The sequence below is a fragment of the Camellia sinensis genome, chromosome 12 (assembly GCF_055761805.1).
Source record: "Camellia sinensis isolate YWXY chromosome 12, ASM5576180v1, whole genome shotgun sequence".
Classification (NCBI taxonomy): Eukaryota; Viridiplantae; Streptophyta; class Magnoliopsida; order Ericales; family Theaceae; genus Camellia; species Camellia sinensis.
Window position 1 is genome coordinate 98,093,340 of NC_138972.1, and position 14,937 is coordinate 98,108,276.

The following is a 14,937-nucleotide window of genomic DNA, read 5'->3' on the forward strand; positions in this document are numbered from 1 at the left end:
TTCCTAACTACGCGTGCATGATTGTATCTACCTATCAAGAAATTAAGACATCAATAAGTTAGCATTACTGTATAAATTTTGATTCCAATATCAAAAGATTGTTTAATTATCTCCTTAAAGGTTATTTCCTACTAATAAATTTATGTTACTTCTTATGAGCAATGTTATACTTTATAATATCTTTTTCGTTGATTGTTGGGCAAAAAAAAAAAAAATAATAAATTTGAAAACATTTATATTTACTGAATTTATGATCAAAATAATTTGACAGTGACAAATTTAAAATTTTAAACTACTTTGATAGATCCTTGGTTTTAAAAAAAATAAGACCAAAACTTGCTTCTTGATTTTTAATTTTTTTTTTTTGTTTTGTTTTGTTTTTATAATATCACACAATAATTATATATTATGAGTATCATGAATAACGCGTCCTCAACATTTCATTATATTATTGATATGGAACGAAAGTATCATCATTGTGTTGATTTTTTTAATTTTTTTTCTTGTAAAAATTGCATGGATATCTCACATTGGGACTTGGGGTCACTATTGTCCGCAAAGCTCAGGTGACTGTTGTTGGTTTGTGAAACTTATTTTATGGTCTATTTTGATCATTCAAATGATTTAATTTTTGGAGAACATCAAATAAAATATATTTATAAAAAATTAAATTAATCGGGTGTCAATAACATTTTCATTAAAATACATTTGTGCATTTCATCATGCATTTCATCATGATACATTTGCATATGCAAATCCAACTAAGACCATTATAGTAAATCGTTGACGTAACCCTAACATATTTATTGAGTGCCTCTATTTATATCATAAAATTATCTCATTACACTTTTTATTTTTTAAAATTTTATTACAATTACAAGAATTGTTAATTGAAATATATTTATAATATCATTAAAAATTATTAATTGACTTGACGATTTATTAATAAAAGAGACCATTTGTTATTTGATTAAAAACTTAAAGGGACATGATATGAATTTTAAAATCACATGAGAGAATCCATATTTGAATTAAATCTCAAAAAGTGTGTTGTAATTTACCTAATTGTTTATTACTATTGTTTTGGGACAAAGAACTTAAAGATTTAACACAAATACCCGTGCAATGCAACAATTATGGGGACCTTACGGGACAAACGGGATATCTCCTACGATTTAAAAAATTGTTTTCCTATAGTATAATTAACCATTATTTATTTATTTATTTAAAAAAATTAAATGATTGCCCGTTTTTATATTTATAAAAGATGTAATCAAAGTATAAAATTAAAATTTTAAACCGAATAGAACCAAAAAAAAAAAAAAAAAAAAAAATTCTCATTACAATGTACCTTAAAAGTAGCGAAGAAGGTAGAAAAATAGAATAGCCAGCAAGTTAATTATTCACATTTATTGAGAAATGAATTGTTGTGGGTTTTAATATTGCTTCTATTATAAATGTTCTTAATTATCTAAAAAAGTATCGATTATAACTCAAATTATCTCACTTTAATAGATCAATTATATTGCAGTTATTATGATTTGTAATTTAATGTGAATATAAGAAAATGTACTTACTTTTATGAATATAATGTTATATGTACCAATTGGTATATCAATTAATGTACTAATAGGTGATCTGACATAATTTTAGAGGTTTTGAGTATTTATAATTTATATAATGAGTGGAGTCAGTAATAATGTCATAATATATGTTGGTACACTAATTAATATATTAATTGATATATGTAGTACCATAATATTTTTATACCTCATTTTAAAACTTTTTATGCCTCTAAAATCCGGAGTTCCGTGCCGTGCAATTGGGTTTTTCTTTCCCTGTTGACTCGGCTATAGGAACCTTCAAGCCTCGTCAGTTGATTTGGAGAGACAAGGAAAGGTATGGTCTAAAATTAAACATTAAAAATATTTGTACAAAATTTGGAAATATATTTGGAAATATAATAATATGTAATTGAGATTAAAGTCGATGAATCATACATTTTAAATGAATTTGAATTATATATTGAATATTCTAAGTGTTTTTTCTACAAATTCTATATATATAGCATTGCTAGCCTATTTTTGTGGGTTATTTCGATAATTTAAATAATTTATTTTTTTTATAATAACGTATTCATGCAAAAAAAATAAATGAAAAAAAGAAAAAGATTAGATATAAAAAGATTAGAAGAAAAGGAAGAAAAATGATGAGCTTATTTAGTGTAAAAAGTGGTGGAAAATACGTAGTAATAATAAATGGTGTCAAATGATTCTCCCGTAGTGTTTTTCTGTTAGACTTGTTCTAACTGACCTACCATATTGAAGTTTTACTTTTCAAAGGAGTGCTTTGACAGGGACAACAGTTTGGGTCCTCCAGAGTAGTAGTAATTATTGGCTCTCTATATAAAGTAGGGGAGATTGTAGTGTTTTCTACATCTTCTTCCATTTAAAAAAAAAAAACAATTGAAGTGTGGTTTTAGTTGTTCCTCTCCACTTTCAAAAATGGAACTTTTTCTGGTTTCTGTATTGCTAGTTGTATTGTTATCACCTACCATTTATATGACAGGTCTCTCTCTCTCTCTTGCACATGTCATACAGAGCATAGTAATGCTAACACTTTGCTGTATGAACTATGAAGTGCATAATAAAAATGCCGACTTCATGCGCACATATATTATCTTCTATAGGAAAATTTATTATTCTTTCAAAATTTTCATATAAAAACATTCACTTGCATGATGTGTTAGTAACGGTCATAGTTCTAAATCGCGGTATCGGATAACGTAACGGTATCGATCGCGGAGTATCGGTATCGGTAATATCGACCGGTACGTATCGGGTATTGGGCGTCGCGGCTGTGAAATTTCAAAAATCATTAACAATCACTCTAAAACTCAATTTTATACATTTTTTGACTCTTTTAGCCTTAATTTATCACATTTTAATCAAAATTTTGATATATAGAGGCACTTATGACTCATTTTCAACTAAATGATATGTATTTATTTCAGTCTCAAGCTTTTATTTGGCATATATGTTAAACTTTTAATATTAAATTGATGTAGAAGTATTTTTTTACTTATTTTCAACAATGAAATACTTCCACATGCACAACAAATTAATAAGAGAAAGAGGGACATGAAAATAAATCATTCGCTTCAGTCATAATCGCATATAAATATTTGAAGAATTATAAATATATATGAAAATATATCTCATTCTCATCCCATACCATAATATAAATAAAAAAATAACCACAGAAACAAGAAAAAAAAAAAACAAAACAAATTATGAAGAAACCGAACACACCTTACAAGCAAAACCATGACTTCTTCAACCAAAAGAAAAAACAGAGCATTATAAATGCTCCTAATAAACAGAGCATGGGATGGGAATGTATCGGAGCTCTATCAGAGCATGGGATTAGAAAAGACAGAGCATTATAAACAGAGCATTTTTGCAGGTGCTTTGCTCGTTTTCAGCCGTATCAGACTGTATCGGAGCTATATCTCTCACGTATCGGATTCAGGCCGATACGTATCGGGAATCGGCCGCTACGGACGTAAAATTCATTCTCACCGGTATACCGATGAGTATCCGACTCAGCACTCCCATTTTTCGGTACGAACCGGCCGGTACGGCACATACTGGCCGATATTTAGAACCTTGGTAACGGTTCTAAAGGATTCGGCCGAACGGTGAAGACTTGAGAATAAGATTTAAGGTCAAACTCAAATGGGCCGTTGAACAGTTATCTGACCGTTAATTTTAGAGTCCGGATATCTAATTATTAATAAGCATCTTAATAGGTTTTTTGTTTTTGTTTTAAAGAGATTAATCTATAATTCTGCTACATCATTTTACATCTAATTTGTATATAATATTTTTGTTTGTACATCATTGATGTCTTGTATATTTTTGTGTAATGACCCATCTTTTAGATTTTTTTGTTTAAGGGCATATTTGTACGCCTTCTTGATCTTGAATATTTGATCCATTCACTCACTCCACATACACATTGGAGCATTTTCTTCTTCTTCTTCTTTTTCAAATAGGATGCTATCGGGTATAATTATCTTAAATTCAGGTGTCTACATTTTTGTTACATATGAAATTTTTCTAAATGGATTCATTCAATATTATAGATATGTATATATTGAAATAGTATGTAAAAAGTAAACGAGACAAATTATATAATAAGCTTATGCCATTTTAACAAAGGAAACATAGAGTTTGAGTCAATAACCTGAGGTGACCCATTTTTATTCATTCATTAAAACTCAAAAAGCCTAACATTATATTTCATAATTCCAAAAAAAAAAAAAAAAAAAAATCACTCCACATCATTTTGTACAAAATTTTTGTATGTTTAGCGTTTTTTCTCACAAAAATGTCACCATTGCAGATGCACAATCCATACGAGTTTGTAATGGACAAAAGGCGACAACTTACCATCGGATCAAGAAGTTGTACAACTCTACCAATCCAACGGCTTTGGAAGGATGAGAATGTATGGTCCAAAGTCATCGACCTTCGAAGCCCTGAGGGGCTCCAACATTGAATTAGTCCTCGACGTCCCCAACTCCGACCTTCCAGCTCTTGGGTTTGATCTTTTGGCCACATCACAATGGGTCCAAAACAATGTTGGAAACTATTTCCCGGGCATCAAGTTCCAGTACATCGCGGTTGGAAACGAAGTGGATCCCAACAAAGCCAACACTGCTCCATATGTTCAATTTGTCCTCCCCGCCATGAAAAACGTCTACAATGCAATTGCAGCCTTGGGTTTACAGGCAAGCATTTATTTCTAAACTAAAATGCTAGAGGCACGTGAGTGATTTGGTGGAAATTTTGGTAAATCATTTGCGGTTCCTAGCATAATATCATTACTCATTTCTAAATTATGTAGTCTCAATCATGTAGGTTTTTTTTTTTTTTTTTTTTTTTTGAAATAAAGAAGTTTCCTTGGACGGGAGGGTCAATTTATGCGATGTGGGCCCACTCTGGACTTAATTCGATGATGTGAATCATTTACCTTTTAGTGTCTAGCAAGTTGATCATTATTGTAAAAGAATTTTAACTTGATCAATAGTCACATAATTGAATTGCGTTCACTTTACTTGGTTAGAGTTTTCCAAAAACACTTTTTAAAAAATTTTACTTTTTTGTTTTCCGTGTTTTTTTTTTTTTTTTACTAATTTTTTTTTAATATTTTAAGATTTTTTTTTTAAATTTTTATACATACCTAACATAAATATACTTAAAAAGTAAAAAATTTGTTAAAAAAACTTTTAAAAATTCACTAAATACCAAAAATACAAAAAAAAAAAAGAGAATTCAGTATATTTTTTTTTATATTTTTATGTATTTATTATTTTTTTAAAATATTTTTTCACAAATTTTTTACTTTTTAGATACATCTAAGTAAAGTGCATCTAAAAAAGTAAAAAAAAAATGTTTAAAATGTTAAAAATATTCACTAAAAATCAAAAAACACGAAAACTAAAAAATTCAATTTTCAAAAAATTTAATCCAAAAAATTCAAATCAAACAGACTGATTGGTTTTAAAAAAATGAATGGTAGATTTTAAAATCATATGTAAAGTTTAGTTTTTTAAAATAAATTTGATTCAATTATATAATTATCCATATTTGCTCAACTTAATATAATCATTTACTTGGAGAGTATTAGAAGATGGACAGTTGAGGTTGTATTGGGCCTTTTAGTCCAATACGAGGAGTTGATCCATTTTCTAAAAAATAGTAGTGGTCCTCTTTATATCTATAAAACATATTAAAAAGAATTAAATTATATACAAAAAGGAAATTAGTTTTTCATAACTAGTATGATCAAATTAGAGAGAAGAGGATACAATTAAAGAAGAAGTAACTAAGTTATTTGATCATATTTATTGAGAAAAATATTATTTAGAATTTTAATGTCAATTCTATTAATCGATAGATTATTAATGTAGTTTTATTATTCACATTTTTTGTTGAATAAAACAGGACCAAATCAAGGTCTCAACTGCAACATACTTGGCACTAGTAAGCAACCCATACCCACCATCGCAAGGCTCTTTCGACGGTGGTGTCAAGTCGTTCATGGAACCGATCATTCAATTCCTAGCCGCCAACAAGTCTCCACTGCTAGAAAACATATGCCCTGTTCACTGCCTCAGGTGATCAGTCTGGTTACCAGAACCTTTTTGATGCCTTGTTGGATGCTATGTACTCGGCCGTCGAGAAGGCAGGCGGACCCGGGGTGGAGATCGTGGTATCAGAGACCGGGTGGCCGTCTCAAGGTCATGAGGGAGCTACAAAGCAGAATGCAGAGACTTACTATCAGAATATGATTAAGCATGTGAAGGCAGGGAGTGGGACTCCAAAGAGGCCTGGAAAGGCTATACAGGTTTACTTGTTTGCTATGTTTGATGAGAACAACAAAACTGGGGAAGAAACAGAGAGGAATTTTGGGCTTTTCTACCCCAACAAACAGCCTAAGTACCATATTACTTTTAATTAAGATGTGGGTTAATTAATCAGTAAAGCTATTTACCTAGAAAAATTCTTAAGAATTTCTGAGTATGTACTTGTCAGAAATTTTTAAGAATTTTGAAATGATAGAATAAAGGAAGGAGGCCTAGTTTTTTGTGTTGGAATATGAATTCCTAGCTAGCTAGGCTTGTATGAATGGATGTATCTGTCTACCTAGAAAGAGATCAATAATTACTTAATAGCATTACTAAATAAATTTTAATTCTTATTTCCCTACTTAAAAATAGATTTTTTTTTTTATTATTTTAATTCCTACATGAAAGATGTGATCAGACATATAGTTACATAATCAGATTATATTTATCGAAAAAAAAGGATAATCTTATATTTTTTTAAAGATCAAAATATTTGCTTTGGCAAATTATGACGGTAGTTTATATACTTTGATCCTTATGTTATTTTAGTCACTCTAATTTCAATTGGCTTGATTTTAATCATGAATTTTCAACTTTGTCTTAATTTGGTTCAATTGATTACAAATCTTAGATTTTTTTATTTTTTATTTTTTGTGTGAAAAATATACACGTAAGTGTCATGTGCCATATTTTTAAGAACAAAATTACAAATTTACTTAACTCAGTGGGTTAACCTTAATCAATTTTTTCTTAAAATGTTGAACTAAATTGAGGCAAAATCTAAAATTAAATCAATTAAAAATATAAACCACTGACGGCGAAAGAGATGAGTTTCTGACAAAGAAGATAAGTAGATCTACTCAAATCTACGTTAGATCCGGCTAGATCTAAACCAAAAAATAGTTGTCAGAGTGCAAGCATCTCTCTATATTTGTCTTTTCCCTTCGATCTCTTAGTTTTAATACTTTTTTTGTACTATACACTTCTATTTTCATATTATAATGGGAAAAATTTTAAATTCTGAATAAGTTGTTTTCGAGTTTTAATTATAAGCGGTAAAAACTGTAAAATTTACAATTTCAGTTTTTTTGGTGCTGAATTGAATCATTCTTTAGAACTGTAAAATTTTGCAGTTTCATAACTTTTCTTTAGAACTATAAAATTTTGCAGTTTCATAACATGTTTTTCAGTTTGATTAATAAGGATAAATACTTAATAAAATCATACTTTGAAACTGTAACATTTTATAGTTTCAAAACTTGCTTTTCAGTTTGATCAATATTAGAAATTATTTGCTTAAACCCTACAAAAATTGAGAATAACATATGTATGAGCACGAAATTATCTTCTCGTATAATCCTGTTGATCAAGTTTGCGCTTCTCCAAACGTCGTCGCTCTACTCCCTGAAAACACAAACGTGAGCTAGCCGGCGGGTGTGTGCCGGATACCTCTCCGATGCCTAAGTCAGCAAAATAGACAAAAGCTCTGTGTATTCGAGAATCAAAGTTGTGTTACCTCTACATAGGTGATGTTGTGAGCTTTTTATAGGTTCCGTGTGGCACAATCCTAGTACGACTCTTATTCCTCCATCTAGAGTCCTCCTAGGAATCACACTCCTGAAAGATAATGCTTATCCTTCAACACCCCCCTCGCTGCTTAAACCAAGTGAGATGGTTTTACCTCGGTAGTATGACAAAACGACCGAGCTAACACGTCCATGCTAAAGCGGCAGAAATGACCGTGCTCCAACTAGCTCGGTTCTTCCCTTCATTGTTGGTACCTCGGTTTGGTCCGTTGAAACCGAGCTAACTGCAGCAAGCTTTGACCGAGCTAACGAGAGCAAGGTCCACCATAAGAAGCCCAAATACCTTGGTTTTGAATACCATGACCGAGCTAATTATCTCCATACCGACCGTGGTAACCACAACCACAATTGGACCGAGCTAATTGCAAGGTTCTTTCACTCGGCCCTTTTTACCACGGCCCACAGAACGGCCCATTACCACGCCTTGGCCTAGCTCGGCCCTAATGCACATAAAAACTCCCTCTCAACATATATATTTTTTTCATTGTTGTTGTTTGTTGTTCTTAAATTTTTTTTTCCCTTCTTTTAGCAATATTTAGCACATTTGGCTATGTTTTTTCACTTTAATTTCTCAGTTTATTCTTTTTTTTTTCCCCCACAATATTCTAGACATTCTGGTGAGCCTCCAGTGACATTCTTGACGTCCAATGAATATTCTAGACATTCCAATGACTTCCAGTGACATTTAGAATATTCCGACAATACTCCGGTGAACTTTCGGTGATATTCCACTGACTTTTCTAGTGATGTTGAATATTCTAGCCAGTCTCTGATGGTTGTCTGATAGAAGTCCGACGGTGGTGGGATGTAAGAGCATCTTTATTATATTTATTTTTTTAAAAAAATAAGATTTTTTGATAACAATTAAAAATATATAGGACTAATTGGTGCAAGAATTTTGTTTTGAGACTAGATAGATTTTGAATTTTGTGCCTGGACTTATCAATAACTTCCCCTTGAAAATAACACATGCATGAGAACCAAAACCAAAACTGAATCAGTGTGTTTGGTTTGAGCTTTCTGGATTAAGTTTTTTGAAAACTGACTTTTTTGGTTTTCGTATTTTTTTTTTGTTTTTAGTGAATATTTTTTAAATTTTAAACATTTTTTTACTTTTTTAGATGCACCTTACTTAGATGTATCTAAAAAGTAAAAAAATTGTGAAAAAATATTATAAAAAATTAATAAATACAAAAAAATACAAAAAAATGTACTGAATTCTTGCATTTTTTTTTGTATTTTTGGTATTTAGTGAATTTTTAAGAGATTTTTTTTTTACAATTTTTTTACTTTTTAGGTGTATTTATGTTAGGTGTGTCTAAAAAGTAAAAAAATTGCTTAAAATATTTTAAAAAATCAGCAAAAACAAAAAAACACAAAAAATAAGAAAATAGAATTTTCTGAAAAATATTTTTTAAAAAGTGGAAACAAGTATTAGTGTTTCATATAATCGCCGTGATTCATGAACACCACGAGTCAAAGTTATAAATGGCCTACTTTGATGGGAGGTGACGTTTCACATTTGGTGTTGAAAGAAATCACAAACGGACTGTATCAAACAGATTTGATAACACACAGTACATAACAAATTAATTGAATTATAAAATAGAAGTTTAAAAAAAAAATCAAACCAGAAAATATAGTCTATATAAAAACTGAAACAAGATTTTAACCAAATAACTTGAAATCTGTAAAAATATAATACCGAATTTGTCTTAAGTTGTAAGAAAAAACTCCTTATGTGTACGGTGTAAAACAGGTAATCATTGCACCAAATATATTACCAAATTATATTAAAAAAAATGTAAGTTGAATATAATGTAAATTGGTTGGGTAAAATCAAACCAAAAAGAACCATAAATACTTACAGAGAAGTAGAAAACTTACAAAACAAATTGTAAAAATCTGGAAATGAAACCAAATGTGATCGAGGCTTGTTTTAGACACAATTTTCTTAAGACAAATTCGTCTCCTGCTGTGGTGCTCATGAGTTTTTATTGGACGTTCGTCTCCCAAGATACAACGATCGAACCTTGCAAAAGAAGCACCACCACGGCAAGTCTGGCGAACCTTACTGTGCAGAATTCTCCTACAGAAAAGACAGAGTGCAGAAGAAAAGAAACACAAGATGAATCCAATTTTATGAATGAATGCAATGGAGGTCTATGTATATAGGTGAATTAGTGACTCTTTGAAAAGTTATGATGACTTTTCATTGAAGAGACAAATCTATGAAGAGACAAAACTTTTCCATAGAATAGGTGCAGAAAAGAGACATAACTCTTCCATAAAATAGGTGCAAAGAACTGACATGATTGTTCTTTCAAACAGATTCGAATTTTGTATCCAATTCGGTTCAATCACTACAACAATTTACACTTTTGGCGACCAAAATTGGCGACTAAAAAGAATTTAGTCACCAAAGGTTAACTTTTTGGCGACTAAAAAATCTATTAGTCGGTGTTTGTTTAGACTGTAACTACTAAATTTTTTTAACCGAGATATATTACTTATTGGCGACTAAAACAAAATTTAGTAGTTGAATATGCCACCTTTTGGCGACTAAAAAAATATTAGTCTGCGTAAGTCAAGATTTTAGGCTACTAAATGGGGTTTTAGTCGTCGTATATTAATTATTGCAGACAAAAAAAAGTTTAGTCGCCAAATAAACAGTCATAGTTTTCCGTTACTCTCTGGCTACCAAAAAATTAGTTGGCAAATGTCCACTTTTGGTGACAAAAACATATTTAGTTGTGGTTTACTCAATTTTTTCTGACAAAAAAAAAAAAAAAAGTCGCCAAATTACAAGCTTTGGCGACTAATATTTTAGTAGCTAAAAATGAAGAGTGGCTACAAAATTTTTAGTCATTATATATTAGTTTTTGGCGACAAATAGCCAGTTTAGTTGCTAAAGGTATAATTCATTTTAAAGGGAAATGAATTTTAATATTGGCGCCCTGTTCTATGTTTAGACATCCGATTCTTCTCTTTCTCACACACAAATTCTCTATGACCACCAAACCATACCCCACCTTACCTCAGCGCAGACCACCGTCTCTCGCCACTACCACCACCACCACCACCACCACCACCACCATCACAGCAAATCACCACCAGCACTGCTGCATCCTCACATGTTCTCTCTCTCTCTCTCTCTCTCTCTCCCTTTCTCTGTTTCTCGTTCTCTCTCTCTCGCTCTCTCGCTCTCTCTCTCCCCCTTTCTCTATTTCCTCCTTTCTGAATCTTACTCTAAGGTTTTTATGATTTCTTTAGTTTAATTTCGTGGTGATTTCGAAAAATGGGTTTGGTTGAAGTGGTTTGATTTCTAAAGTTTTATGGGTTTAATGTCCAAAATGGGTTTGATTTTAGTGGTTTGATACATTTTTCCCTTTTTTCCCCTTCTCTCTCATTAGTTTCAAAGCCCTAATCCATTGTAGGGATTTTAGATTTTATCTATTTTTTAGATGCTCATGGTTTCATGGTTCAACATTTTCTCCACTGAAAACTTTGAAGTTAGCTTGATTATCAGGAAAATAAATATTTTATTTATATGCTAGGGGGTTGAATCGAATTTCTTCGCAGAACCATTAACTGGGAATGTGTTTGCATGTATATCAAATGCTTTCAGCTTAGGGATTTTCGAGTCTCTGCAATTTGTATTATTTTTTATCACTTGATTAGTTTCTTCTTTGGTTCTGCTATGCCTTTTCTTTTTTCTTTTTTTGTTCAATTTTGATTTTTTATTGTTTGTTTGTTTTGGATGTTATGTGAGATAATGTTAAAAGTCTGGTATTTCTGCTTGTTTATTAATTAGAGTCAGTGGGGGACATTTTCTTAGACTTTTGAGGCCTAAATAGTGTTCTACCTCAAAGATATCTGACCAAATATGTATTTTTCCTTTTCTTGAAATAATTGGGAAAACAGATAAATGGACCTGAGGCTGTAATTTGTGTTATAGCTTCCCAGATTGCTAATCCTGGGGAAAGTGTGACAAGTGCTTCCCTTCGAGAGAAACAAGGATTCCGATGGGTAGATGACCAACACAAATTATTATTTCAATTTTTTATTTTTACCAACTATCCATTTTTCTTTGGTATGACTGAGAAGTGAAGTTAGTTCTTTATGCCATGTGGCCTGGTATAACACTGGGAAGATTGCTGTTTAGCAACTTAACTCTCTCTCTCTCTCTCTCTCTCTCTCTCTCTCTCTCTCTCTCTACTGTTGTTTTGTCTAGGATTTTAATTCACCGCTGCTGACATCTATTGCTAGTTTGGTTTTGCAGCTGAACAATGATGTTTCCAATGTCATCAACATATTTATTGGAAGCATTTTGGCAGTCTTGATGTAGCAAATTGTACTCCAAAACTGTTATACATAATTTTACAAGATCACCCATTTAGTTTTAGATCATTTCGCAAGGAAAGGTGCATGGTTCAGGCCCATCTTTGCTTATAGAATCTATGAATATTGATTAAAAACAGAAAAACAATGCATGACTATGAAACTCTTAACCGTTTTTGGGTACCCAAAATTTTTTAATGAATCAAAGGCTTAATCCATTTGCATTGTATCTTTGTTCCCATCATAATTAATTACATCAAAGAAAAAAAAAAAAAAAACACTGGGTCTAATTTTTGTGCCTGAATATCAATACTCTTCTTATATTGAATTTTATTCATAATGTTTTCTCCTCTATCTATACATAGGGACAAACAGTGACACTCTTCAAGCTGGACAAAATGTATCAACTAGTTTATGTTAGAGATGTTGAAGTCCCTGGAACAACCACGAATAGTACGACTGGGTAATTATTCTTTTTTTTTTTTTCAAAAGTGTATAGATTTAATTGATATTTTGAATCATTTGAATTTGAGTTGTTGAATTTTTCCAGACAATGCCTTGATGGTACCTTTTCACCGGAGCTTGTGAAAGGAAAAATTGTTTTGTGTCTAAGTAGGTATTCATATAATGTTGAGAAAGGCTTAGAGGTCAAAAGAGTCCAAGGAATTGGGTTCATTCTACAGAACCTTGTGAATGGAGAACTTTGACTCTAGAACTTTCATGGCTTGCCCTCATGTGGCTGTTATAGCTGCACTCATCAAAGCCATACGCCCTGATTGGAGCAGTGCTATGATAGGATCTGCTCTCACAACAACTGGTACACTTGCACGTTTTAACTTATTACATGTTCTTTATTTTCTAGCTTTCAAGACATCTTTTATGTCCTAATTTTTATAGGTTTTTCTTCTTCTTTTGGCACAGCTGGGCTAAATAATAACCAAATGACACTTCTCTTTCTCTCTATTAACCTAATTACACTTCTCTTTCTCTCTATGTTCATTAGAGCCGAAAACGCCTTAAACTTAACCGAAAAAGGGCGTTAAGGATGCAAAAAAGCAAAACAGCCCACGAACAATCATGTGGATGTCACGACTAGCTTCCCAGTGACATATAGGACCTGTGACAACAGTTGAAATGTCATTTGCACACATAGGTTAGGAATTAGAGCCGAAAACGCCTAAAATTTAATCGAAAAAGGGCGTTAAGGAGGCAAAAATGCAAAACAGCCCCAGAACCACCGTAGAAATGTCATGGCCAGCTTCCTCATGACAAATAGGATCTTTAACAACAGAAGAAATGTAATTAGCATGCGTAGGTTGGGAGTTACTGCCACAAACGCCATAAACTTATTCGAAAAAGGGAGAGTTTGACATCCAATAATTGTTCAACATTTTGATTTTAAATGATGCCATTGTTTCATCATATACGGTGGTCATTTGGGTTGTAAATGTGTTAAGAAAATGGGCATGGAGAAGAGTTAAAATAAATTTACAGCCAAAACATTTTAGCAATAAGCATTTATTTTATGAAAATGCATGCTCCTAAAAATTGTATTTCTTGTAAATCGAAATCAAGTTTGGAATAAATCTTTCATGAAAAAGGCTTTTATAGATTGTTCTATCTTAAATGCATGTTATTACAACCTTTTCCCTATGTCTGAATCAATTGATATTTTGTAATGGGTGCAATTATTTTATTTTATTTTTTTGTAGATGGCTGGCGTAGACTTGTGGATAGTCTATATTTTTATTTATGAAGGACACTTGACACTTTTGTATAATCCTGCTAACTATGTCGTCCTCGGCTTTGGTGTAGATTAGTATTATTGATACATATAACTTTTGTAATCCAACTGATAGTTATTGGCATGGCATATAGATTACCTTTTGTCATGGTATAGATTACGATGGTAATTTGTACCACACCAAATGGCCATATCGCATGGTAGTAAATATATTTTTTTATATGGAGGGTTGGATTTTTGTATGGAAATATAATTTTAGTTTGGACAATAGTTGATTTGTATAGAATATATACATTTAAAGTTATTCATTTTTGGGTGGTTGGAAGTAATATGGATTGTGAAATGATTGATAATTTTACATTGTGGAATGATTGATAAAATATATATTGTTTTGTTTATATACATACTACAGGTGCATGAAATACATACATGTCGTGGAGAAATTAGAATTTTGCGATAAAACATAAGAGCATTTTTTGGCGACTAAACAATTTGTAGTAAAAAAGGAAATACATATTTCAGTGTTAGTAGCTAAAACCAAACAAAAAGATTTCGGGAAACAATTATGGTGACTACAAAGCTTTGTGCCAACAAAAAGCAGACATTAGGCGACTAAAACTTAAAAAATTATCATACATTTGGCAACTAAAATATTTTGTAGTCAAAAAATTAAAAAACATTTGCCGACTACAAGTTTAGTAGCGAAAAATGTGAGACTTTTGCCGACTAAATGTTTAGTAGGCAAAACACAAAATATTTGTCTACTAAAAGCTTAGTAGCCAAAAAAGTCAGAGTTTTAGTGACTAAGAATTAGTAGCCAAAAAGAAAACTAGACTTTAGGCAAGTAAAAC

The 14,937-nt window shown here is 31.4% G+C and overlaps 1 pseudogene; it reads left to right on the forward strand.

The window, feature by feature from the left end:
• The first annotated feature begins 2,378 nt into the window (after positions 1-2,378).
• Positions 2,379-6,559, forward strand: LOC145804226 (glucan endo-1,3-beta-glucosidase, acidic-like; annotated as a pseudogene).
• Positions 6,560-14,937: the final 8,378 nt, after the last annotated feature.